The sequence below is a fragment of the Petaurus breviceps genome, unplaced genomic scaffold (assembly GCF_028583685.1).
Source record: "Petaurus breviceps papuanus isolate PSGF00001 unplaced genomic scaffold, PetGlider_PUasm1.0 91133, whole genome shotgun sequence".
In the NCBI taxonomy this organism is placed as follows: Eukaryota; Metazoa; Chordata; class Mammalia; order Diprotodontia; family Petauridae; genus Petaurus; species Petaurus breviceps.
The window spans coordinates 13,753,504-13,780,098 of NW_027187419.1; the positions used below are offsets into that span (position 1 = coordinate 13,753,504).

General features: G+C 37.6%; 1 long non-coding RNA gene across 2 annotated transcripts; it reads left to right on the forward strand.

Moving 5' to 3' along the window:
* Positions 1-18,358: 18,358 nt before the first annotated feature.
* On the forward strand, positions 18,359-22,443 carry LOC138154860 (uncharacterized). 2 transcript variants are annotated; one of them, XR_011166694.1, is made up of 3 exons: positions 18,359-18,490; positions 19,814-19,926; positions 20,181-22,443. It is a non-coding gene; the product is annotated as an uncharacterized lncRNA (long non-coding RNA). The 2 variants fall into 2 exon arrangements; XR_011166695.1 differs by lacking the exon at positions 18,359-18,490 and adding an exon at positions 18,503-18,685.
* The last annotated feature ends 4,152 nt before the right edge of the window (positions 22,444-26,595 follow it).

Here is a 26,595-nt window from a genome sequence, read left to right on the forward strand (position 1 = left end):
TGTATTGTATTTGAGACTTCAAAGGTTCAAGATAAACTCCTCTTTCACTTGCAATAGCCATCTGCCTCTTAATGTCTACAAATTATTCCAGTAGTGACTTGAGCTAGGATCTAGCAGAATCTAGGTTTGATTAGCCTACTTGAGGCTAGGATTGTTTCATTTTTGTCTTTGTGTCACTAATGCCTAGAACAGTATCTGGAACATGGTAGGCTTTCAATAAATGTTTGTTGAATCGAATCGAATCTATCCTCAATATCCAACTAGGAAGAATTTTTAGTCTCATTGAACAACAGTCTTCTAGCAAACTTCTATTAGACTGGATTTTTCCATCATGTTTCCTTTATGATCAAGTTTTAAATGAATGAGATTCTTTGGGCTCTTATTTGGGAAAGTGTGTGGAAATCTTTAAAATATCCTCAAATTTCTAGACAAAGATTTCTACAAGATGAATTCTCCCAAGCATTTTCAACTCATGTTGCTAACTAAGATTCCTGAAAATCATTTTAAACTGTGGGTCTTAGAGAATAGAAGAAAGTTTGGAAGAGGACAAGACAAGCAGATCAGTGGGAAAATAGCATACTAAATTTGAAATAAACAAACAAACAAAAAAACCCCCCAATCATTACTAACTAAAACTCCCCCAATCTGTAAATAGTATGGATTCACAGTTTCATATGGTGTCTTCTTTTTCTGTTTTTCTTTGTATAAGAAATCTTTGTTTGTAAAGTTTATAATAAGTTCAAGTTTGTAATAATAATAATGATAATGAAGAAACCATAATAAATAAAATAAAAGAGTGAGTCATCCCAGTTTTTTAGCCATGCCTGTACACATAGAAAGCATAGACACCATGAGGATGGTGGCAGATTCTGTGGATAAAACTACCCCACAATGGGCAATGGAGCCCTTGCCTAGATGGAGATAGCCTGTGTTTGATACTTTATTTGACATGGCTCCTTTAAAATCCTACTCTAGAATCTTATTATAGAGGCTACCCTGGGTTCTTGAAGGCTATGATAATGGAACACAGGCTCTATCAGGTCCTTCCAGATCAGAAAGGCCTCATATCTTGTCCCTGTGATGGATTATTCATCTGTTTTCCAAGGACCAAAGTGATTAGTTTTGGAGCTTATCACCAGGTAGACCATCAGATAATGCATTTTTTAGTCACATTAACTGTCACAGGTCATCTTCTAAGTTATAAAGGGTAGGTAAGCAAAGGAACTTCTCAGTATTCTAGGTGAGTAAAGAGAAGTTCATACATCACCAAAACCATGGTCCTTGAAACTACATAGTATTTGAGAGGAGAGGGACAATGGTGGCTTGGTATATCCGGTCATTTGACCCAGTAGTCTGGTATCATGGGGCTTTTTAAGGCCTGTGCTTTAGATATAGTCCAATGGTAGTTCTTCAACTAAGTGGATAAGGAATTTGTTTTTCTTTTTTAAATTACATTTTACTTTTTTCAAGTATTGTATGTTTTTTTTTTCTCTCTCTCCCTTTAGAAAAAAAGAAAAGAAAAACATGACCCTTGTAACAAATAAACATAGTCAAAGCAAATTCCCATTTTGGTCATGTCCAAAAATGTTATGTTTTATTCTGTACAATATTTATAGGGAAGATTTTGCCAAAACCTAGAGATATAAATTCTCTGGCAAACGTTTTTCTCTAAAACTCCTTTTTCACATTGGTGATGAGTATTGTTGGGGAAAATGGTGGAGCAGTTAATCTTCTGAAAGGAGTGAAGGTGCAGTATGTACAGTGTGTGCTCAATTAAGTAGCTGAAACAAATAAAACTGTCAGGTGATTTTTTCAAGGTGCCCAAAATGCTTTTGCCAGCCATTTCTCTGTGCTGAAAGACTCAAAGAGAATTTCTTCACTTTCTCAACACCTGACGTGGGATTAAGCATTGAAAGGTGATACAAGATCTGATAACTAAAGGATTGTGCTTTGTGACCCAGAAAGAACATTTCTCATCACTTTCCATGTACTAAACATAAAGAATGTGGGCTTAATTTTTTTTTGTCTAGCTTTTCTACTGCCCAATTATAGTGGAAAATCATAATTTAGAAAACTTCAGATATAACTATCACTACTTAAACAGCTAATACTTTGACAGAGAAATTAGGTGACTTACCAAAGCAGTGCAGCAAGTTAGGGAGAAAACCAATATTGAAATTCAAATCTCCTATTAATCTATTTACTCTTTCCACTATTTGATGCTGCCATGACCATGTAAGGGGCCATTAACTCTTTCAAGGCTCAAGGATCACAACTACAGAGTATATTGCATCTCAAAAATAGCATCAAATATTCAGCAAAATATTTTCAAAAATTTTTGTATCGTATTTCCCCCCCAGCTACATGTTAAAACAATTTTTAACATTTTTTTTAAAAGTTATGAGTTCTAAATTCTGTCCCTCCCTCCCTCCCTCCTTCCCTTCCCCCTGCCTGAGATGATAAGTAATCAGATATAGGTTATACAAGCATCATATATTTAGAACTGGAAGGGACTTTAGGGAACATCTGGTCCAACCTTCCTATTGCTTCACCTATTTTACAGCCAGGATTAAGAAACATTAGTTGGCTTGTCCTGGGTCATAGTTGTGGTGCATGGAAGAGCTGGAACTCAAGCCCTCTAATACTAAATAAAGCTCTTTCTATTGTACCATGCAGCCTTGGCTAAAGATCATTGTTGCTAGAGCTTTACTGATCCCTAGTTTAAGGAGAGACCCAAGAGGAATACCAGATGCAGGCACTTTTCCCAGCATTCTTCATCATCTTGGGATCTGACTGTGCCATGTTCTTTAGTGAATCTTATTTGTATATATTGGGCTGTTTTAATTTTCAGTGGTATTATTGTGGTCTAGGGGTGCTGGAAACCCTGAAATTTAAGGGTAAAAGGCATGGATCTGCCTCAAAAGAATTAGACTCAAGGCTTCTTTCAGTCAGAGACAAGGTTTATTAAAATACTGGTTAGGGTGGTTGAGATTTTAAGAATCTGCGCATTTGGTAGATGAGACTGACCCAGAGTTAGAATGAACTTTAAAGGCCAGTAAGTCTAATACTTCTCTAAATAAAAATCCCCTTTATAATAGTCTTAATAAGTAGTTACACATCCTCTGTTTGATCCCATTCATCCAGTGGGCCCATCTGGGCATCTTGCAACTTACTCTGCCTTCCTCCTCTTCACCTGACTTCCAGACTCCATGTTCCCTCTCCTGAGAAGAAGTAACCCACTTATCCTTGGAACTCTGCACTGGGGCTCAGCTGTTCTTATGGGTGAACCCACTACATGTAGCTGGCTCTAAAGCCAGGGGTGGGGAACCTGTGACCTCGAGGGCACATGTGATCCTCTAGATCCTCAACTACAGCCTTTTAACTGGATTCAGCCACTTGAGGATTTAGAAGGCCACATATGACCTCCAAGCTGCAAGTTCCCCACCCCCGTGTCTAGACTATGATTTGTATTCTATTGAATTATGTAGGAAGAAACAGAGGACAACTGACAACCTGGTCACCTTGCCATTTGTCCTAATTTCACACCACCCTTCTTTGTCTCTTCCCCTTCCTTATGGCTCTGCTCACAATCCCTGGTTTCCAGACCAGAACTCCCTTCCTTAGCCTCTCCCCGCAAAATTTGGTGTCCCCTCTTGTTAGAACGTAAGTCTCTCAAGCCTACTCTGGTAATTGCATCCCCAGTGCCTAGCACATAGTAGGCACTTAGTAAGTACTTTCCATTCATTCTCATGATCTCCAGTGGGGCACCTACTTCCTGAAGTATTCCTCTTCCACTTTGGCTTAGCCCTAATTGTTAGTCAGAATTTTATGTCAAACCTGAATTAGCCCCTTTGTAATTTTCTTCCAATGATCTTCATTCTGCTCTCAGGGGCCAAGCACAATAAGCTGACTGAGTTAATGTTCCTCTCTAGGTTCCTAGTTGACTACTTGGGCACCAGGAACATAGAGTTTCTGCTAGATCTGGGGATCCAATTTTCCTGGGAACTGGGCTGATTTTCAAGTCTAAATGATAAAACCTCAGGATACTCCTTCACCTGCTGTGACTGAAGCATATTAAGAACACTTGGCAGGGAAGGCTAAATCTGATCCATCTACCCAGGCTGTCCTTATTAATCTCAAACTCCTCCTTGTGCACTGAAATGAAGGTTCCTTTGGCATCCTCTGCTGTTCTTTAGAATATATCAGCATGGTGGTGCTTGCTTTTCTACCCTCCACTTATACTCTGGAGAGAAAAATGGTTTGTTGATGCAACTCATTTAAGAAAACATCCCACACATCTAATGCTCTTAAGGACTTCCTCGGTTTTGAAATGTCCTCAGCTGGACAAAGGCAAAGTACCTCTACCTCCCTCCATCTGGAATATCTTCAGGAGGTTCTGGAACTGCCAATAATATTTTGCTTCCTTGGCTGATGCTGTTTGTGGAGGGGAACAGTTTTGCTCTTTATTTCAAATATGCAGCAACAGAGAATAACAACCTTTTTCTCTCTGACTGAAAATAATGGTCACCAGAAAACAGCAGGACTGATGGTCCTGCAGAGTCAGTCAGTCAGTCAGTCAACAAGCATTTATTAAAGCAGCTTCAGTCCTGAATGAACAAATGGAGCTGACTTCAATGTTTTTTTCCCTTGTCCCCAGTTTTGGGGAAAAAAAATCTTATCTACACAAAGTAATAATCCATGTTTGAGTGACAGTAAAGAAAACTTTTTAATTTAACTAACTACCTTAGGAGAGGATAGACTGATGACATTTTTGGTGGTCTGGACATTTTTTCCATTTTTCAAGGTTAAACTGAGAGAATGCAAACACATCTCTGCAGGAAAAGCAAAAAAAAAATATCCAGAATTTTTTACAAGTTCCCAAGAACACCTACATTCTTATTGAAAACTCAGAGATGTTATTCCTATAACTTCCTCTGCTAATTAAATCTTACCGCCCACCACCCATCACTAATATCCCCCTTATTTTATCCCTTTCATCTACAATTACAATTACATGTCCCTAGAGATGGAGCATTCTTTCCATAATCTCTTTTCTAGCCAGATCAGTCTTTCCCCCCGCATTGTGGGGTAGGGGTGGTTGGGGGTGGGGTGTTCCCTATAGAATATGTACTCTATTATCAGTAAATTACTGATATATTTTTAGGCAGCTAGAAGCCCAGTGGATAAAAGGACTGGGCCTGGAGTCAGAAAAGCTGGAGTTCAAATACCACTTCAGATAACATACCAACTGTGTGACCCTGGGCAAGTTACCTCAGCCCATTTCAGTTTCTTCAACTGTAAAAAGGGGATAATGATAACATTTATCTCACAAGGTCATTGCAAGGATCAAATGAGATAATTATAAAGCAGTGCTTGGCATATGGTAGGTGCTTAATAAGTATTTATTGCCATTCTTCCCCTTTTTTTTATCTTTTCCTAAAATGCTTCTTGGGCAGCCAGGTGGCACAGGGATAGATTGCTGGACCTGGAGTCAGGAAGACCTGAGTTCAAATCAGACCTCAGACAATTACTAGCTGTGTGTCCCTGGGTGAATCACTTAACCCTGTTTGTGTCAGTTTCCTCCTCTGTAAAATAAATTCGAGAAGGAAATGGTAAACCTCTCAAGTATCTTTGCTAAGAAAACCCTAAAAGGGGTCATGAAGAGTTGGACAGAAATGAAAAGCAACTAAACAACCACAACAAAACGCTTCTTCCATTTCCTAGCTTCAAACAAAACTGACTTTATACCTCTTCTCTTACAGTCCTCTCCAATGGAGACTATTCCTTTCCTAATACCATGTGAATCATAGAGAGAAGGATTTAATATCTTCATTCCCACTTCCAGAGCACCTTTCTACTACTAACACTGAACAACCCCTTTTCAGTTGATGCACACACCATCTCCTCTACAGGCACTCCTCAGCATCCTTGTTGCTGTTGTTTACTGATCTCTAGGTAACTCTTCCATCAGTCTTAGTAGCTTCAGCAGCAGGTCCTCAGTCCTTCTCTCTACCCAGCCTTGGCTATTATCCTTAATGCCTTCAGCAGGCGTGTTGATTGCCCTTCCAATATCCTGGCCTCACAGTTTTTCAGCTTCCTCACGTCCAAATACCTTCTACCCACACTAACACAACCATACCTAGAAATACATCAACACTTATAATTGTTCAACTTCTACTGTCTCAGTCTCTAAAATTCCTCTTTAACCACAATCTCCTATTCCTCATGCTTGTTGAGATGACGGATTACCCTATCCTTTCCTATTCTCCTGGACAAGCAATCCTTTCTTGGATTCCTTCACCTCCCTGCTCATCTCAAGCCCTTTAGACAGTCCTTTCAAAGATTCTCTTGCTCTCACATATACTCACCACAGTCTAATTTAGTAGGGGCAGTTAAGTGATGCAGAGCACTGGACCTGGAAACAAGAAGTCCTGAATTCAACTTCAGCCCTGGATGTAGTATTTGTGTGACACTGGGTAAATCATTTAACCTCTCTTTGCCTCAGTTTTGTCATCTGTAAAATGGAGATAATAATAGTACCTACCTATCAGGGTTGCTATGAGAATCAAATGAGATATTAATAAAATGATAATAACAATTACAATAATAAGTCAATGAAATAATGATAAAGCACTTAGCACAAAGTTTGGCACATAGTAAGCACTATATAAATGTAAGCTATTAATATTATTAATGTGAATTATAATTATTAGTGTACCTGTCTTACCTTCTCTATTAGATCAGAAATTACTTGATTTCAAGGATTTGTTTTTATCTTTGCATGTTGTTCAGCATAGAATCAGAGTCAAAATACAAGAAGAAATCACTATAGATGGTGACATATTCCAGATGTTCTTTTTGATGGGTGATATATTGATTTGAGAAAACTCTAAAACATTGCAGAGTTACCTAAATGAGACTCATAACTGCACAAAAGAATCCAGTAGTCAATTGTCAATAAACATTTATTAAACACTTACTATGTGCCAGACACTGTGCTAAGCACTAAGAATACAAATATAAAAAAAGACAATCCCTGTCCTCAAGGAGCTTACAATCTAACAGCAGAAGACAACATAAAAATGAAAGTGGAAGGGTGGGGTAGAAGGTACCAGGGCATGTTGGAAAGGTCAGATAAGACTCAAAGTAGTAGCCAGGTGAGAAAAAAATCAAAGTAATTCATTTAAACTATGCTCATATAAACAGACAGATGAAAGATACAGTTAGGTTGATAACCCAAAGAACTGCTCAATCCATCTTGGACAGACACTGTAGGCTGACTGCAGACTAGGCACAGAATTAAATAGATGGAGAATAGCTTGCATGGCCTTTAGAAAAATTTGCAGCATTTAAAATGGCCTCAAGCTGCTTCCTGAAGCAAAGGAACATGTTTCATTAACATTAACATTCTCTTGATGGTTATGTATGACTGTGAGTCATGTAATGGCACAGTCTCCAAAGATTTAAAGTTATAGGTCACACAAAAGATAATGGAGAGTTATATGGTGGATATGAGTAGTTTGTAACATATCACCAATAAGGAATTGGTAAAGAACTAGAATAAAGTATAGCTGAGAGAGATGTGTGGCTGGAAAAGGCAATGGGTTCATTATTTAGCCAGAGAGAGGGATCGATTGCTGGGAAGCTCATTATCAACAAATTGTCAAGAGATCTAGTGTAAACCTCCCAGTATGTTAAATGCCCCATCTCTTCTCTTTGGAGGATTTCTGGAAAAAGTGTGAAGAAGAATTTCACAAAAGGAAAAGTCAAGAATAGGTCATAATCTATACTTTTGGGAGGAATGTCTACATTGATGCAATCACAGGTGCATTAAATAGATTCTTCAGAGTCAGCATAGTCATATGCATATTGTAGTCACTCTAGAAATGTTTCCTGAATTGAATGAAATTATATACACAAATTTTTGTAATAAAAATTTATGAAGCTAAGATGAGAAAATCAACATGAAAAGACTTTGAGAAGTTACAAAATTGTGCAAAAGTAAGGAAATATTCTTTAGTAATGACTGGAATGTCACAACCTAGCTCCTGTGTAAATCGACATAATTAATTGCATCTATGTGAAATACCAACTCTCAGTGCTGAATGGAAGCTATGGTGTCAACGTGAAGCTTTTTACCTAAGCTTGCCTCCAGAGGAGCTGACCATAGTAGTGACAGAGGACTAAGGATCATGTTTCCAGGCAGTATGGAGAACAGGGAATAATTTTTAATGGCATGCATTCAGTATGTGATGCTTATCTTTCTGCTGTGGACAAGAAACTTCAACATAGGCTCAAAATACAGGCTAATTTCCATCCCAGAAGAGAAGCTAAAAGGGTTAGAGGAATACTTTTTCAAACTCCAAGGTATTAGAACAAAGAGTTCCTTTAAATTAATACAAAAAAGACTTCAGGATATAAATAAAGAAGAAAGGAGATCTGAAGAAACAGAAGAGAACCCAAGGGTCAGGAGTACAGAGGATGAAAAAATGTAACTGAGAGAAGAAAGGGAAGAAGCAGCATTTAATCCTTGGAACTAAGTAATAAATTTGAAGATCCACATAGCTTGTGAATCCATGGGTGCCCATCAGAGGAGAAATCATTCAAAGAATAATGATCAGTGGTTAGTGTAACTGTGGTTGCTGATTCTCTTTTGAGTAATACCAAAATTGGTTGCCCTAACATTAGCAATAGAGAGGTCTGCTGCTTTACCTGAGCATGCTTCCAATATTGATTAAGCCATTAAGGTATATTATTTGGGATCAGCCATCCAAATGGTACTGAATGCAATCCTAGTCCACATTTCTCTAGCTTGTCCACAAAGATATCATGAAAGACTTTGTCAAATTTTTCACCAAAATCAAGGAAACAAGTAACTGATGAATTTCTCCTGAAACAAACAAGGAAGGAAATGAGGCTATTCAGCCATGGTCAGTTCTTCCTAGCTTCTTCCATCCACCATGGAAATAATTTTCCTTAAAATGTTTGTCATCAATAACTTTTGTGTTTCATATTGTCTAAAATTTTCCCCTAGGACTGAATACCTGCTAGAACCCTGAAGAAAGTAACAGTAACCCTACCCTATGGGGATCCCAACAAGCAAAGAGGCATTTAATCCCAATTTACTGGTTGGGATCCCCATAGGGTAGGATGCCCAGTTAGTCACCAAATCTTGGCAATTTTTCATTTTTAATGTATTTTATTTTCATTCCTTTATTTCCATCTGCAATATTACCATCCTAGATCAAGCTAGCTTAAATTCTTAACCCATTGTCCTTGGATTACTGTAATAACTGCTCTCTTTGCCCCCACACTCTCCTTGATCTATAGCATCCTGCACATTATTGCTAGATAAATTTTCTTTAAGTAACACTCTGATCATATTACATCTTTACTGAAAACTTTCAGTAGCTGCCTATTGTTTATCAAAGTCCAAAATTCTTAGCTGGCATTTATGACCATTTTTGACCCCAATATTTTTGGTCTCAATGGATGTTTTCAGTCTTATCTTCCCACTCCCTGCCCAAATCTAATGAATGCCCTAACAAACTTCAATCACTTGTTACTTCTAGCCATTTCCTTTTTCATGTTGTCCTTTCTCCCTGGAATGTTTTCCTCTATCAAAATTCTACAGACATTTCAAGGTCCAGCTGTAATGCCATGTCTGCCAGATCCTCCCTGATCACCTCTGGCAGAGCTGATTCCTTGCATATCTTTTTTATGAAAAGGATCAAATGAGATATTTGTAAAGCAATTATCACAGTGCCTGTCACATAGGAATTTAATACATGTTCATTTACTCCTTCCCTTCCTCTTCTGCCACTCACGTGGTACACCACATATTGCCTTTTCCTCTATTACGGTCACTTCTGCAGCTGCCTCATGTAACAACTGGACTGTCAGTTCCTGGGGGACCCGAGAGAGGTTTTGTATTTCTTTGTATCTTCTGAAAAACCTTACAGAGAGGAAGCACTCAACAAATATTTTGGAATGAATAAATAAGACCAACAAAATGAAATTAAGCAGTGAAAAAATAAAAATTGCAGAATTAGAAACTTTTGGAGACATAGATAGTATCGAGTCCAGTTTCCATTCAATGAAGAAATCCCCTCCATAAAGTTTGACATTTACATTAAAAAATCAATTGCACAAAGCAGGATCAGGGCATTGTGGTTTGGCGGCAATTCATGGGAAAAAAAAGATCTGGAGTTTGATTAGCCATAAATTAAATATGACTCAACAGAGTGACGCAATTGCTAAAAATGCTAATGTAATATTATGCTGTATAAACAGAAATACAATGGAAAAAATATGCTGATGTACACAGGGTGAAAAAAACAACAACTACAATATGAAATTTGAGCAAACAGTATATGCCCAGATAGGTGCCCAGCACAGAATCACAACATCAGAATTAAAAGGGAGCTCAGAGTTGAAGTCTAAGCTATACCTGAACTGGAATCTTAGCTACCCCCCACCCCCGGCCAAATTGTTGTTGAACTTGAAGAGAATTGTGGAATGTAAGCTCCTTAAGGGAAGGGACTGTTTCTTTTTGGTATTTATATCCCCAGTGTTTAGCATGGTGCCTACACATACTAGGTCCTTGATAAATGCTTGTTGAGTGATAGAATGATTGATGGAAGAAATCTAGTGTTGGGGACAATTTTTAAGGTCTCTCTGAGGTTCTTTGGAATTTATTATGAGACATGGGAAACACTGGTAAAGGACTGCCCTGCATGACTTGCTCATATTAAAGAAGGTGCTGTGCTCTGTGAATGAAGCAGAATTGTAGTAGCTCTAAAGAAGCATGAGGTGCACAAATTTACAGACATCTCTACTCCAAATGTACCTGTGGTAGAGCCTTCTGAGCTCATATTGGTCTGATCATTCATAGTCAGACACACTGTACCTTGACTACCACATGGTAATGTCATTTGGTTCTCTTAGAGAGCAAAGGACAGTAACCAGGGTTGGGGAGCCCACTATCATATGGGGTACACTTAAGAAGACTTGGCAACTAATTAGATATGGGGTGAAGATGAGGGAGGATACTAGGTTGATGTCAGGCCATGAACCTAAGTACTTGAAAGGATGTAGTTATCCTCTAAAGAAATAAGGTAGGGATTAACTCACTTATAAAAAAGAAGTGGATAGCAGAATGGATCACAAATCAGCATCCTACAATATGTTGTTTACAAGAATCATATTTGAAGCAGAGAGACACAGGGTAAAGGTAAGGAACTGGAGCAGAATTTATTTTGCTTTAGCTGAAGCAAAGAAAGCATGGGTAGCAATCATGATTGCAGACAAAACAAAAGAAAAAATAGACCTAATTAAAAGAGATAAGGAAGTTAACTATATCTTTCTGAAAAGTACCGTAGAAATAAAGTCTAAACATAAATGCACAAAATGGCATATAAGCTAAATTTTTGGAGAAGTTAAATGAGTCATAGGAAGAAATAGATAATAAAATATACTAGTGGGGGACTTCAGTTTTCCTCTCTTGAAACTAGATAAATCTAACCAAAAATATAAACAAGAAAGAAGTTAAGTAGGTGAATAAAATTCTGGAAAAGCTAGATATGATAGATCTCTGGAAAGAACTGAATGGGAAAAGGAAGAAATATTCCTTTTTTTCCCTCGCAGTACATGCGCCTACAAAAAAAAAAAAAAAAAACAATGACCACGTATTAGGATATAAGAACCTCACAATCAAATACAAAAAAGCAGGAATTGTAAATGCATCCTTTTCAGACCATAATGCAATAAAAATTACATTCAATAATGGACAATGGGAAGAGAGATAAAAATTAATTGGAAATTAAGTTATCTAATCCTAAAAAATAAGTACATCAAAGAACAAATCATAGAAACAGTCTATAATTTCATTAAAGAAAATGACAATGAGACAATTGACCAAAATTTATGGGGTGCAACCAAAGTGGTCCTTAGGGGAAAATGTATGTTTCCAATTGTTTACATCACTGAAACAGAGAAAAGGCAGAGAAACGAATTGTGCATGCAACTAAAAAACTAGAAAAAGAACAAATTAAAAATCCCCAATTAAACATCAAATTGTAAATCCCAAAAATCAAAGGAGAGATTAATAAAATTGGAAGTAGAAAATTATTGAACTAATAAATAAAACTAGATGCTGGTTTTATGGGGGGGGGGGACACACAATGAAATAAATAAGCCACTGGCTAATTTGATTTAAAAAAGGAAAGAAGAAAACCAAATTACTAGGATGAAAAATGAAAGGGGTGAATTCACCACCAATGAAGAGGAAATTGAGACAATTGTTAGGAGCTATTTTCCCCAATTATCTGCCAATAAATTTGACAATCTAAATGAAATGAATGAATATCTACAAAAATATAAATCACCCATATTAACAGAAGAAAGAAAATAATTAAATAACCCAATCTTAAAAAAAGAAATTGGACAAGCCATCAATGAACTTCCTAAGGAAAACATCCCATCACATGGATTCACAAGAGAATTCTACCAAACATTTAAGGAACAATTAATCCCAATTATATAAGCTATTTGGAAAAATAGGCGGAGTCCTACCAAGTTTCTTTTATGACAAGAATATGGGGCTGATACCTAAACCAGGAAAAGCCAAAATAGTAGACCAATTTCTTAATGAATATTGATGCAAAATTTTAAAATAAAATACTAGCAAAGAGATTCCAGCAATATGTCACAAGGATAATACACTATGACTAAGTAGGATTTATACCAGCAATGCAAGGCTGGTTCGCTATTAGGAAAACTATCAGCATAATTGACCATATTGTAATGTAATGCCAAGGAAAGGCAACTTCCCAAGATTCAGAATACCAGCATAGGTGCTCTCCATTTTATTCAGTGACAAATCAAGAACAGAGAAGTTCAAAATATGAAATCATTCAAAATACAGCATTTACTAAGTGTGATTAAATAATCTCCAAGTACTACCCCACCCCAGGACCTTACATTCATTCAATTACAGAGTCCCTGTTCTAAATACTACTCCACCCCTAGGCTGTACCTTCATTTAGGCCATCACAAAACCCCTCTTCTCAAATGGAGATTAGTTTCCAAACATAAGTAAAGTACATTCATTTGTTCAACCACAGAACACAAAAAGGTCAAAAGTTCCCCACCCCTGGATCACAATTGAATCTACCCCAGAGTTACATCAAGTTTAAGCACAGCACTTAATACCCAAATGGAGGTCTTTTCTTCATCTTGACACAAGGCAAGTTCTCAGCAATCTTAGTTCCTGGGGAGACAAGGCTTAGCAAGGCCACAAGATACATTGCCAGTCTCTTCATGAATTCATCCTGTGTCTGCAGAACAGTCCTAGAACCCCTGAAAACATTAGCAAAACTCTCTCCCAGGATTTCTGTAAACATACAACAAGAAAATCCTTCAGGGCTTCTGAACCAACAGAAAGGCTCCCAGACCCCTGCAACAACAGCACTGTCCTTCACCAGTGGACAGTATTCACTCTCTGTCTGCAGGACAGTCTCAGGAGCTCTTAGCCAACAGCCAGGTTCCAGGACTTCTTCACCAACAGGACTGTCTTTCACCAGTGGACAAATCTGGCAAAACAACATCAAAACAGACAGACAAAGTACCAGCAAAACAGCCATGTCTCCTCAGTCCTTGGCAGCTCTGGGGGCAGGTCTCAAAAGTCCAGGTCAATTCAAAGTGGCCCTCAGCAATCCTCTCAGTCTCTCTCTGCCTCCATGAGGGTGCTGCTTCCAAAAAGTTCTTCTGCCTCTCTCTTGTCTCTCCAAATCTACGTCACCAGCTCCTTCCAGTTCGTGTCTCTCTTTTCAAGTCAACAAGTCCATCCCACAGGTGGGATTAACAAGCTCTGGGTTTTAATACAATCAATTTGAAAACCAAGCCAATACAGGGGAATCTTTATATTCCATTACTATCACACATATGAATAATGAAACCATATGATTATCTCAACAGATGCAGAAAACTATCTGACAAAATGTAACAACCATTCCTGTTAAAAACAATAAAGGAACTATAGGAATAAATGGAGTTTACCTTAAAACAATAAGTAGTATTTACCTAAAACCATCAGCAAGCATAATCTGTAATGGAAATATGCTAGAAGCCTTCCAAATACAATCAGTGGTGAACATAAGATGCCCATTTTCACTTCTATTGTTTAATACTGCACCAGAAAAGTTCGCTATAGCAATAAGAAGAAAAACATTAAAAGAATTAGGATAGGTGATAAGGAAACAAAATTATTATTCTTTGCATATGATATTATGTTACACATAGAAAATCTTAGAAAATCAACTAAAAAGCTACTTGAGATTATAAGCAAATTTAACAAAGTTACAGGATACAAAATAAACACTCACAAATCATTAGCATTTCTATACATTATCAACAAAGTCCATCAGCAAGAGATAGAAAGAGAAATTCTATTTAAAATAATTATAGACAGTATAAAATACTTGGGAGTCTACCAGCCAAGACAATTCCAGGAACTATATGAGCACAAATATAAAACACTTTACACACAGATAAAGTCAGATCTAAACAATTGGTAAAATACTCATTAGTCATGGGTAGGCTAAACCAATGTAATAAAAAGGACAATATTTATTCAGTACCATACCAATCAAACTATCAAAAAATTATTTCATAGAACTAGAAAAAATAATAAAATTCATCTGGAAGAACAAAAGATAAAGGACATCAAGGGAATCAATGAAAAAATGTGAAAGATGGTGTTCTAGCCTTACCAGATCTCACAATATTATAAAGTGCTAATTATCAAAATAGTCTGGGACTGACTAAGAAATAGAGTGGGTCAGCGGAATAGATTAGGTACAAATTACTTTATAGGGAATGACCATAGTAATCCATGATAAACCCAAAGATCCAAACTTTTGGAATAAAAACTCATTATTTGACAAAAACTGCTGAGTCAACTGGAAAACAGTATGGCAAAAACTAGATAGAGACCAACATCTCACACTATATACCAAGATAAGATCAAAATGGATACATGATTTACACACATAAGGTGATACAATAAACAAATTAAGAGATCATGGAATAGTTTATCTGTAAGATTTATGGATAAGGGAAAAATTTAGGACCAAAGAAGATATAGAGAACATTACAAAATGTAAAATAGATAATTTTGATTATATAAAATTAAAAAGTTTTTACACAAACAAAACCAATTGCAACAAAAATTAGAAGGAAATTAGAAAACTGGGATATAATTTTTGCAAAAAAGTATCTCTGATAAAGGCCCCATTTCTCAAATGTACAGAGAACTGAGTCAAATTAAAAAAAAAAAAACGTCTTTCCCCATTGATAAGTGGTCAAAGGATATGAACAGGCAACTTCCAGACAAACAAATCAAAGCTACCTATAGTCGTATGAAAAAAATACTCTAAATCACTATTGATTAGAGAAACACAAATTAGCACAACTCTGAGGTACCACCTCACACCTATCAGATAGACTAATATGATAAAACAGGAAATTGATAAATATTGGAGATAATGTAGGAAAATTGGAACACCAGCACATTGTTGGTGGGGTTGTGAACTGATCCAACCATTCTGGAGAACATTTTGGAACTATGCCCAAAGAGCTATAAAACTGTGTATACCCTTTGATTGAGCAATGGTATCATTGCTAGGTCTATATCCCAAAGACATTCAAAAAAGGGAAAGGACTTACTTGTACAAAAATATTTATAGCAGCTCTTTTTGTGGTGGATAAGAATTGGAAATCAAAGGAATTGGGGAAATCATCAATTGGGGAATGGCTAAGCAAGCTGTTGTATATGATTGTAATGGAATATTATTGTGCTATAAGAAATGACAAGCAGGATGATTTCAGAAAAAAAACTGGACTTATATGATCTGATAAATAGCAAAGTGAACAGAATCAGAAGAACACTATACACAGTAACAGCAACCTTGTTTGATGAAGGATTGTGAATGACTTAGCTATTCTCAGAAATATGATGATCTGAGATAATCCCAAAGGACTAATGATGAAGCATACTATCTGCCTACAGAGAAAGAATCGATATTGTTTGAAAACAGACTGAAGCATGCCATTTTAACTTTTTTCTTTTATTCAATTCTTCTTGTACAAAATGATCAACATGGAAATGCTTTACATGATTGCACATGTATAAAATACTTATTGAATGAGTGTGGCATGGAATGTGGGAAGAAAAAAAAAAGAAATAGTCAAGAGAAGGGACAGATTTAGCGGACAAGAACATGAGTTCCATTTTGGATGTGTTTGAGTCAGATTCAATATGGCATCCAGGTAAAGATGTCCTTCCAGCAGTTGCTGATGAAAAACTGATATTTGGGAGAAAGATTAGGGCTGGACATACAGGTATGATAATCTTCTATAGAGAAATGGTAATTGAACCCATGGGAAAAAAGGAGATCAATGAGGGAAAGAGTATAGAGACTCAAGAAGTTCCAGACAGGAGAAGCAGGAGGGAACTTTTTAATGGGGACAGGTAGGTAGTACACGAGGTAGCTTGCTGGTCTTGAGGCCTCTCTGTATTTGATTTTCAAGCTCTTTTTTGAGCTCTTCCATGAGTTATTTCTGGACTTGAGACCATTTCCCATTTTTCTTTGGGGTTTTGCCATAGGAGTTTTAATGTCTTTATACTTTTCTGAATTTATCTCTTGATTTTCACAATTTTCACTGTCATCACAATAACTTTCTATGGTCAGATTCTTTCTTTGTTGCTTTTTGCTCATCTTTTTTGGTCTTTTTCCTTTCATTTAAATTTGAGCTCTGTTCTCAGTGGAAGGAGAACTGCCTCAGGCTTCTTCTTTCAGGGGCTGCAGGAGGGCTGTTTACCTGGTGTTGTACTGATATTGTACTGAGGCCCCTGGGGGAACCTTGTGTCTGGTGCTGCACTGAGGAGAAGGGGGGTGGAGTGACTGGTGCTGCTTGAGGTGATAGGGGTCTGACAGTTTACCTGGTGCTGAGCTGGGGTCCCAGTGATGGTGTTTGACATGTGCTGAGGCCAGAAGGGAGTTTCTGGGTTTCCCTGGGCCTACAATGCATATGGATGCATTATGGATATAATACAAAGCATATGGATGTCTGGACACTGGAGGTTGCCTGTTTGCCCAGGTCTATGTTGAAGTATGTGGTGGTTCTTGGAGTTGGAGTCTACCTGTTTCCCTCACTATGCTGAAGTACATGGTGGGTCTGATGTTGGCACTTCCATTATACTAGGGCTAAGGACCTGCCATTGGTTTGCTGAGGTGGAGCTTGTCTCTGGCTTACCGGGATACTTCTTGTCTGGACTGCATTCCCCTTTTGCCTGATTTGAGACACACCTTTCTTGGAGATCTTCCAAGTTTCTTGGGCTAAAAGATTTTTTCACCCCATCTTTTTGCTGGTTCTTCTGTTCCAGGATTTGTTTTGGGGGACTATTTTATGGTTGTTTGGAGGTGAATATGGGAGAGTTATGGCTATTTACTACTTACTTCATCATCTTGGCTCCCAGAAGATGACAGTCAATAAATTCTTCTTGATTCATTTATAATACTTTTCACATATAGTTACTGTAATATTGCCTCCTCATGTGGAAAAAAGAAATAAGAAGAAAAAAATTTCAGCAGTGAGCTAGGTCTAAAAAAGGAATTAGCAGAATGCAACTATTTCAATTGGAAGTTTATTTCTAAGTGATGAGATAATAACTACTGCTACACAAAGGGCCTTGTTTTGGCTGTAACTTCCTAATAATAATAACAATAAACATTTATATAGCACTTACTATGTGCCAGACATTATGCTAATCACTTTCTAATTCTTATCTCATTTGATCCTCAAACTATGAGATAGGTGCTACTATTGTCCTTTTTGTTTTTTTATTTGATGAGCAAATTGTGTCAGAGGTTAAGTGACTCCGGCAAAGTCACACAGTTAATAAGTGTTTGATGCTACATTTGAATTCAGTTCTTCCTGACCCCAGGCCCAGCTCTCTATCCACTCTGTGACCCTAGTGATACAAGAATCTAAGCTTTTGCTTCCTTTCCAAATGAGCTATTGAATTCATACTTCAAAGAACCTCTGTGTAAATGATTGCTCATTTCCTTTAGTCTCAAGCATTGTCCCTCACCAAGAGTTTGTTTTCTTTAGTGTTCACTGTTTTTGATGTTTTATCAGCCTATCATTTGATGTTTGATGCCCTTTTTTCCCATGGGACTAGCAAGTAACTATTACTCTTCTTGCTTCCCCTGCAGATACCTCCTGCCAATCATGCCTCTGCTCTCCTTCCCCTGACATGATTCTTATAATTTGCATAGGAATGGAGGCTGAGGAACAACTTGTGTAGGAGCAGGAACTCTTCATAAGGTATAGAGTTGCAGCACCCTAGACTAAGACCAACATGGAAATCTCCCCACCCACCATATTGAGCAATACATGGCAAGAAGCCCAAATAGGCTAAGAAAAGGTAAGACAGTTTGAGTATAGTTCTGGTTATATGTAGAAGGTTGGTCAAATGGCCTTTAAACCTTTCTTAAAGTCATGGGGTCATAGATTTAGAGCTGGAAGAGACATTAGAGACCTTCTCATCCAACTGCCTCATTCTAGAGAGATGGAAACTGAAGCTTAATGAGGTTACAATAACATCCCCAGGGCCAAACAGGTAATAAATATCAGACTCAGTACTGGAGACCAGATTCCTTAAGAAATAGTATACTATGAGTCCTAGAATTCCATCATTACATGGTTACTATCTTAGCATTTGGAACTAGGACAACATCTGTATTATTTTACATAATGTAATTAGCAAGGACAAATCAATATTGGAAGAATGCCCACAACAACAATTTGGGTATAATATAGTAAACTTTATTTTTAATTGAAGAGATGAATTGGTTGTTTCCAGTAGAGTGATCTAAGAACTAATTTCTTAGAAAAGATTTCACCTGCCTCTTCCAAGATTAAAACAAAAATCAATTTCAAATATAATCCACAAGGTGGATGTTTGGTGGTAGCAGGATGTCACTATGTATGTGCTCTTAGTGGTAATAGGTCCCTGGAACAGACATTAATGATATTGGTCCATTCAGACAAATACAATTGTTTGTCAAAAGCCTTATGTTCCAAATTCCAGGTTATAATGGGTAGTGGGTAAAAGGTATTATTTTAGCTTGTTGGACACTTGAACTCTACCATTAGGTTAGCTGAGAGAATATTCTTTGTTGAGAAAATGAAATAAATACATTCTCAGGGGAGGACTCCATGTCTATTTTTTCCCTTTTCCTTTCCTTCTGTTCCTTTTTCCTTTTATTTTTCCTTTCATTTTCTCTTTTAAAATTTTGAGATGGCATTTTGGATGAGAACAAATGGAGTGGAGGTGAAGAATAACCCCAAACTAGAGAGGGAGGGGAGAGCTTTTTCACTTTTAGAGCATAAATGCCATCTCCCTGGTATTAGAACCCTGGGAATTTATGGTTCAAATACCTTTTAACGTTGGATGTGAAGAACTGAGTGTTGGCAAGCCAAATACCTGTTACTATAGGAGAAATTTGAATGCCTAAATAGGTAAAACCCAAGATAGTTAATTAGAATAAGTGTTGCTGGGGAAGGCTCTCCTTTGAAGTATTGCCAGGAGGCATGATTAAGGATTTAGAAAAATTAATTTTACATTCAGGGAAAGGTGAAAGATATTCAATGATTTGTTCAGTGCCTGTTAAAGACTTTTTGGCATCTGAGCTGTAAAGCAAAATATCAACCATTTGTGAGTTATGTTCCCCTCCTTGTTTTCCAGGAGAGAATATCACATTCAGCAGTCACCTCTCCTTTCACCTTCCATTGCCAGCTTAAGGACAAGACTGAATGTGACAGGGTCCACGTACATGTGGAACAGATGGGCAAAATAAGGTAAGACCAGGGGCAACTGTGCTAACTGCCCTTCTCATCTGTGACTTTTCATTTTATAGTGTAATGGCTTTTTCAGCATTTGCCCTTGTCCACCAGAAAGTTTGGTTAAAGGAGGCAAACAGGCTAGGTGATACATCTTTATATCATTTATTCCCTTAGAGCTGGACAAAACTAACAAGCTTGTACATGCAAGAAGTCAAAACCTAAGTTCTGATTGCCTGATACCAGACTGACAAAGTTTTTATATGTTTTAGGACAATCCCAGGATGTCTGTGTCCCTCAGATTTATGGTCTCCATATGTTTATAAAACAATCGACAAAGCAGAAGAAGTTGGAAATGATGATCCCAGGACACCTGAGCTTTCCCCCATATGGAGGATGTGCCCAAGATAAGAGAAATCCTGCTGATTACAGGCATTCTGTCATAAACTGGAAGAATACCCATTGTCGACCTCATGTGGTTTTTCAAGTTACTAACACAGGAAAAGCCATTTTTAGAGCAAAGCAAAGCAGTGTGATTGAGTAATTCAGGCTTTGGGTCTTCTTGAGGGCCCAGAATGATATGTGATGATTATCACCCTCAATGGGTTTCATCTCGGCATTGAAGAGTTTCCACAATCTGATTTCTTACTGCCTTTCTTTGATATCTGGTCCCCTTTATGAATTTAACAGTGTAGCCAAAATGGACCGTTAGCAGTTCTGTACACTCGATTCTACACCAATTTCCACTCTATTTTTGTATAAGCTAGTCCCCGGAGCCTGGATTTCACTCTCTCATTTCTGCTCCTTGGAATCCCCTGAAGGATCAACTGAGCTGCTGCCTTCTCCACGAAATCTTTCCTTATTCCTGTAGTTGTTAGTTGTCTTTCCATCCTCCATTTTCTTTGCACTGTGCTTCCCTGTATGAGAACCATACTTATCTATTTGTGTAAATGATAGATCCCTAAGGGGAACATAATCTACTTGAAGGCAGGGATTGTTTGAAGTTTTCTAACCCTATCACCTAGCACAGGACTTGGCACATAGCAGCCATTTAATCAATGTTTGTTTAACTGAATTGTAGCCAATGTCTTAGTTAAAACCACACGGAAATAATAACAGGAAAATCCCAGCCCTTTTGCATACAGATAGTATTGTCCTTGTGCAAGGACTTATGGGATGAATAGCAGGTAAGCCTAGCAAATACCACCAAAAATAATAAAAAAACAACAGAGTAGGCTTGGAAGGTAATATATGTCTTCTCTCACCATCTTACTCTGGGCTTCATTAAAACCCAGCTATCAAATGACCCAGTGAGGAGATTAAGGAAGAAGAGGTTACCATATGGGAAGAGTTGCCCAAGGAGGGCATGGTAGGGAAATAGAATGCCAGAGGGGCCAGAAGGAAGTTGGTAGTGATTATGTATCCTTGTAAAGGGAAATAACTCTCAGATAGCTAGCATTTATATAGCACTTTAAGGCTTGCAAAGCACTTTACAAATATTATCACATTTGATTTTCATAATAATCCTTGTAGATAAGTGCTATTATTAATTCCTATTTTGCAGATAAGGAAACTGAGGCTGACAGAGATTAAGTGGCTTGGTCACACAGCTAGATGGTAGTTGTCTGAGATTGGATTTGAACTTGATTCTTTCCTCACACCTAGGTATCATAAAGAACCCTTGCAAAACTTGTGGCCCAGAAGTTGGAACTTCAAGCAATCAACTCCCGAGTCCCATTGATTTCTGGAAAAGTCATAATTTCTGCTAATCACAGAAGAGATATTTATGGAATTCTTTCAAATACCTCCACATATCTAGCAAACACTACTCATATATTACCCACTTCATCTAAGCCTTCTAATTTATAGAGAGCATACAATTGCCAATAACCAGTCACTTTTCTTGGGGGAAAAGGGAATGGCTAATTAGTTTGATCTGAATAGGAATCATATAGAAGGTGGCAAAGGGAAGAGTCAGAATAAGGTAAATGATCCCTTCCAAAGTGCTTTCTATTTCTTTCTCTGAAGACTGTGTGTGTGTGTGTGTGTGTGTGTGTGTGTGTGTGTGTCTGGCCTCCAGCCTCTGACCCTGAATTGGGCTCATCTTGAATACCTCTCTCAAAAATAATAATCTCCATGATTTATTTTTCTCTAATTAAGGTTTCCTTACCGAGGAAATAGCAGAATATCACTATTTCTCTCCCTCTAAAGGACTCAGGTTCCTTGCAAGAATTTAGACTAATAAAATAGAAAATAAAGGATATGTTATTTAATTTATCAAATGGGCAAACCTAATAACCTCCCCTGAACCTTACTTTATTCAATTGCAAAGTGAGGTAATAATTTTGTAGTTGTTTAGTTGTTTTTCAGTTGTGTCCAAAATTTTGTGACCCCATTAGGATTTTCTTGGCAGAGATACTGCAATGGTTTGCCATTTCCTTCTTCAACTCCATTTTATAGATGAAGAAACTGAGGCAAACAGGGTTAAGTGACTTGCCCAGGGTCACACAGTTAGTAAGTATCTGAGACCTAATTTGAATTGGCACTCTACCCACTGTACCACCCAGCTACCCTGGGGTAATAATAGCTAACATTTACATAATGCCTACTATCTTCCATGCACCCATGCACTGGGCTTACTAGTGACAGGGGTGGTATTATTATTCCTATTTTGCAAATGAGGAAACTGAAGCAAATTGAGATTGAGTTGCCCATGGTCACACGGCTAGTGTCTGAAGTTAGATTTGAATTTAGGTCTTCCTGACTCCAAGCTCAGTCCTGTATCCATGGTAGTGCCGCAAATATCCACTTAGCTACCTCTCATAACGACTGTAGTACCTGTTTGACAATGTGGTTGTAAAATTGAAATGGTATAATGTATGGAGATTGCTTTGTAAACCTTAAAATCTTTATCTGTTGCATTTTTGTTTGTATTTTTTTGTTGTATTTTTATTTATTTTGTTAAACATTTCCCAATTACATTTTAATCTGGTTTTGTCCTGCTAGAGGGTTTCCCAGTCAGGAGTTTGACATTTCTGATTTAGTCCACTCTCTACTTCAACAATAATTTCCTCTTCAATATCCCAATAAGTCATCATCTAAACTTCATTTGAAGACTTAATGAGGAGGTAGCCATTGCCTCCCAAGACAATCCATTTCATTTTTTTATTTTTTAAAATTTTATTTTGCTTTTTGGAGGGGGGAGGGCAGGGCAATTGGGGTTAAATGACTTGCCCAAGGTCACAAAATTGTTAAGTGACTTGCCCAAGGTCACATGGCTAGTAAGTGTTAAGTGTCTGAGGCTGGATTTGAACTCAGGTCTTCCTGACTCCAGGGCTGGTGATCTATTCACTGCACCACCTAGATGCCCCAATCCATTTCATTTTTAGACAGCTCTAAACTGTGAAACCTTTTCCTTACATTGAATTGAAATTTGCTCTCTCTGCAGTTTGCACTCATTGGTACAGTTTCTCCACCCTCCGGGGCCAAGATGAATGTGTGGAAGCCCATTTCCACACAACAGGTTTTCAAATACACAAAAGAGAATTATTTTGCTGGTTACTTCCATGTTATAGTTGTAGAACCTGAGATTCAGAGAAATTAAGGCATTTATCATGGAGCTGGAAAGCAGGTAAGCTGGGATTTGAACCCAAATCTTCTGACAGGAGCCCCACCAGAGCGTGACACTGACACTGTAAGGATCATAGTTGTAATAGTCTCTTACTATTATTGTACATGTTCCCATCAGTGCTCTCCTTGGTGTCAATTGAGCTCATCAAGTTCAAATCTGTCCTTAGACACTTACTAGTTATGTGACCCAGGGCAAGTCACTTAAACCCATTTGCCTCAGTTTCCTCATCTGTAAAATGAGCCGGAGAAGAAAATGGCAAGGCACTCCTGTATCTTTGCCCAGAAAATTGCAAAATGGAATCACAAAGGGTCTGATATGACTGAAATGACTCAATAACAAAAACAACAAAAAAGGCATAAGAAAGCAGCCCAGGCAGTAAACTCACACACATAACTTTTATTCTAACTGCAAAACTGAACATAACTTTTATGAAATGAAAGTTCTCATTGTGTTAAAAAAATACATGTAAACAAATACAATTAGAAAAAATGATACTAATTTGACAAGTCAGCAGGTTTTAAAAAATGAAGCAGTATCAGTGTTCAGCTTTTAAAATGATGTTTCTTGTTGCTCTAGATGCCAATTAGTACAGTGTATGAAATGGTGGAACAAATGAGAAGTGTAAATGTCAAGACCATTAATTATGTCTTGCTCTTAATTAAAAAACAGATGCATCATCAGGAAGACCCAACAAGTCCTACAATAGTTATCCGAACCTTTGTGTCCTAATTTTATTGCTTAAATAGAATGATCAGCATTTGTGGTGACTAATGATAAATATATACCAAAGCCTTATTATAATGCTCTCTTTGGGTCTACTTTTTAAATGAAACTATCTACCATAATGTCCCTTTGAGAATTCAACAGTGATTAGGTTTCAAGTGGGATCAGCCTTATTCTGAATTCTGCTGTCTAGAAGACAGTGTTATTGTAAGGTTCTGCAGCATCAGAAGATGCCACAGCTGGAAATGAACAACTTCCTTAGGACTTTGAGAGATGATTCCCATGAGGGCATTTGTGCAACTTATGAAGCATCAAGATAAGTAAAGACCAAGATACGTGCACCATGCCATTACCTATGAATAGATGGAGAGCCAGTGTGCCACCAAACAGGAAATTGGTGGGTGGCCCAAGATGTAGGGCCAGTTTAGAAGGCAGGAAAGAATTCTAGTTGCTTCTGGAGATGAGAGTCATGAGCAAGGGAGACTTAAGAATCTAATGGGGGAATCTTAAAGAACCATGGGAGGAAGACCTAGGGTAGGCCTAGGTGATACTTAGAATAAGAGTTTGATTACACTATCGATCTTGATATAGGAAAGGGTAAGGAGAACCAAAGGAAATTTGAGATAGGGGGTAGACTAAGACTAGGAATGGGGACAAACTTCCTCTGGCAGTTGTGTTAGAAGATGTGTGGTTTGATTATATCTATTTAAAGATAAGATTTTTGTGCTCTATAAACTTATCAAATATGCATTTTTGTATACTTTTCATTTTATGAATCTCTTTTGAGAAAAAATGCTTCAGCAACTATTATTTTAATTGAACTAAGAGATGGAAAAAGGATTGGTTCACATTTCATCCTAGAAAATCAGTGGTGACAGAATACTCCTGTACTAGACATAATGAGGACTGTCAGGGAAAGGTACTGCCAACCAAAACAGAGCCGAAGGGACTGGTCTACAAGAGTAAGAAATATCTCAAGTATGGTAAGTGGAGCTCGAGAGAAAAGTCAGAAGAGCTTCTTTTCTGACTGTGTACTTCCTTGCGGCAGTTTAGCCATGTATTTAGGTAGCTAAAAAATTATTTAATTAAATAAAATAAAGGGTATGCTCAACAGTCTTTTTCAAACTCTATCTATGGCATGACAGTTAACCATTTATAGATGCAACTGCTCATCGGCAAGTCTAAAGTTCCTAACTCCAGTTATGATTATTTATTTATTTTTTTGCTTTTTTTGGAGGGCAATTGGGGTTAAGTGACTTGCCCAAGGTCACACAGATAGTTTTTCTGTTAAGTGTCTGAGGCTGGATTTGAACTCAGGTCCCCCTGACTTCAGAGCCAGTGCTCTACTCACTGTGCCACCTAGCCGCCCACCAGTTATGATTATTGATGTATGTCTGATAAAGGTGAAGTACCAGGTATATCATTAAGAAATTGTCTGACTGCTAACCAGAGAAAGTACTTGCTACTTCTGGTAACTCTGTGCTCTAGGAATGCCTCCTAACATGGCTCAAACTTGTTCTAAAAGGTTGAGAATTTGGTGCTTGTAGTTTGTTATATTCCTTTGAGACTTATTTGTTTGGTATTTTAAATCTCACTGATACCATAATAATATGGTGGTGGCATGTGATCAATGGCAGTGATATGTTGGTCAATATACCTAAGTCAATCTCATAAAATTGATATAAATTGATAAAAAGTACATGTAACTTCCTCATCATGTATTTAAAAAAAATTCCAAAGTATTGGAGACTATCATGGTGTCTTTGCTTCACAAACAGATTATTCCTCATAAAGGAATTTGCCATGTACCTATAGCTAGTATGAAATACTGGATTATGGATATAGCTAATATATACCTAATGTTCAAAACTATTTCTATATAACCAAAGTGTATTATTTGGCTCTGATTATTCCCCTTTTCTATCATTGGTTGACATGAGGCTCCTTGTTCAACCTTTCATTTTTGAAGAGAACCAGTGACATCATGGGATGGTGTCTTGACTTGCACATGAGTTGAATTTAAATAAGGCAGAGTTGCACAACATTATTAGCCTCAATCTTTCTCCCTGACTCATCAAAGTCCAATAGCAAGACAAAAGTCAATATGAGTGATGATAGTGTGAGATGCAGTGTATAGCCTTGGCATTGTCAATGTCTCACCAATTGTCAGTGTCTCACTCACAGTGCCTGCTTTTCATCTGCCCATTCTACCAGAGGAAATCTTCATGTACCTGGGATAGAAATTCCCCTAAATCGATGAGTTAAAGGTATAGGGTGTATAGAGAGGACAGTTCCTCTGCTGTGAGAGTTTGCAATCCAATTCACGATCTCCA